Genomic DNA, 2,500 nt, shown 5'->3' on the forward strand with positions numbered 1-2,500 from the left:
GTGTGAGTTAGGGTGAGTTGGGGTGAGTTAGACAGAGAGCAGCGAGTCTTAAATGACTGGATGTGGCTTTTGTGCTCATGTTGTTATGACAGATTGGTTACTACTTTATTAGTGCTCATTATTATGTTATGTGGGAGTAACAGGCCTGAAACAAATAACACACAACTGTTCAGCACTGGCAGTTTAGTGTGACCGAAAACAGCAGATTTATTACAGAGTAACAGATCAACGCCTTCACTGGAGCTTCAGCTGGATGTTAGGGTTATTACAGATATTTCAGCAGTTGTTATAATCGCGATGATCGTTAATGTTGATCTTCTGGTGTCTGAATAGACATCTCAGGAATGACAGCAGCTATTTCGAATGCTGTTTTTAATGGCTATTATTCCGCCGTCCTGCAGGTTAAATTGAGACGTGAATATAAAGAGACGCATTTATTGGCATGATGATGATGATGATGATGATGATGATGATGATGATGATGATGATGATGATGATGATGATGATGATGATGATGATGATGATGATGATGATGATGATGATGATGATGATGATGATGATGAGTGTCTGCTGTAGCAGCAGATGTTAATGCGCGCGTCACACTGCAGCTGCACGCGCCGATGCTAAGCTAACTAGCGCGCTGTCGATGTTTCCACTCAAATAAACGCGCACGCACTCGTTCACCAGACACAATAAACCCTTAATAACACACACACACACACAGATCACAGCTAGCGAAGCAGCAGGCCGTTATCAGCCGCAAACAGCAGCAGCGAAGCGACTAGCGATACCTTTCTGCGACAGCTTCAGCTCTCCGTTCTCCTTCTTCACACTGAGGTGATTTTCAGCCGCCAGTTTGTGTTTCTTCCTCTCTTTCTCTCTCTCTTTGCCCTTCTCTTTCTCTTTCTCTCGGTCTCGGTCTTTCTCGGTTTTGGTTTTCTTGTTTTTCGGCTTGCTGCTGTAATTCTGCTGCTCCGTGCCTCCGTTCATCTTCTTGGCTTTAAATATTTTCTCTTCGTGTCGGATTTTCTTGGCCGGTGGAGGATGATGGTGGCGCTCCCGGGTCTGGGACGCTGGTTTCGGTTCGGTGGGTTTGTTGAGCTGAATGAACTCCGCCATCTTTTCTCTATTTATTCTCTCGAGCTGCTGCTGTTTGTGTAAGAAGACGCACGGGAGGGGCGTGGCCTGGCGCTGATTGACCGATAAAGCAGCCTTGAAATGGGCGTGGCCAGACGCGGACTGACAGCAGGAAAGGTGACGTCAGCAACTTGGTCGCTGTATTCATTTGATTATGATGCATGAGCTCATTTACTATCTTGATGTTTTTCCAAATTTTGATGATACTCGATGCATCAATATTTTTGCTCTGACAAATGTAAAAAGGTGATTTTTGTTGCCTCTCATGAAAAAGACATGATCTGGATAGAACAGCACATTGTTTAATAACCCTAACCCAAAATAATGATAATCTACACATGGTGACCACTAACTGCTTAATACTACATGAGCACAAAAAAATTTAAATCACATTTACTTAAAGGTACAAGCATACATACGTGTGTGTGTGTGTGTGTGAAAGGAATATGAAATGAAATATAAAACTATCAAAGTTATACAAAAAGAGCAATCTTCCTACAAAAGGAACGACTGCATGTGCTTCTTTGAAGAACAAAAGAAAAACATGAAGAACAAAGAAACACAAGCAGAATACGGAATAAATGCAGTAATATATTTACACTCCAAGCAGATCTTTTCTCATGTGTGATTATCACGGTCAATCATCACGTTTTCAGATTCAATCTCACATTTATAGGGTCAGTTAGTAGGAGTTAGGGCGAGTTAGTAGGAGTTAGGGTGAGTTAGTAGGCGTTAGGGTCAGTTAGGGTGAGTTAGTAGAAGTTAGGGCGAGTTAGTAGGAGTTAGGGTCAGTTAGTAGGCGTTAGGGTCAGTTAGTAGGAGTTAGGGTCAGTTAGGGCTAGGTAAGCATCTGTAGGACAGGCAGCCAACAGTGCGTCTTTAATGAATGAATATGGCTTTTGTGCTGTTTTCATAACAGTTGTGTTATGACAGATGGGTTACTACTTTATTAGTGTTTATTAATGTCATGTGGGAGTAACAGGCCTGACACAAACAGTAAATAACACACAACAGTTCAACACAGTGAAGCTCACAGTATAACTCGGAGAACAGCATATTTATTACAGAGCAACAGAAGATCGCTGTACATGACTGTCTCGTGTTCTCCAATCACCGAGCGAGTGTTATTACTGAGACTCCAGCAGTAATACAGCAGTTATTATAATCGTGATCTTCTGGTGTCCGTTAGGCATCTCAGGAACGACAGAAGATATTTAGATTACTGTTTTTATTAGTACGAGCTATTATTCTGCCGTCCTACAGACTAATTTAACACTTGAATATAAAAACACGCATTTATTATAGGATATGATGATGTTTGCCGATGTCTCTGTGCGGTAACACAGATATCGTCCTCTTTTGG

Source organism: Sinocyclocheilus grahami, unplaced genomic scaffold, assembly GCF_001515645.1.
Source record: "Sinocyclocheilus grahami isolate Dianchi unplaced genomic scaffold, SAMN03320097.WGS_v1.1 scaffold1398.1, whole genome shotgun sequence".
Lineage (NCBI taxonomy): Eukaryota > Metazoa > Chordata > Actinopteri > Cypriniformes > Cyprinidae > Sinocyclocheilus > Sinocyclocheilus grahami.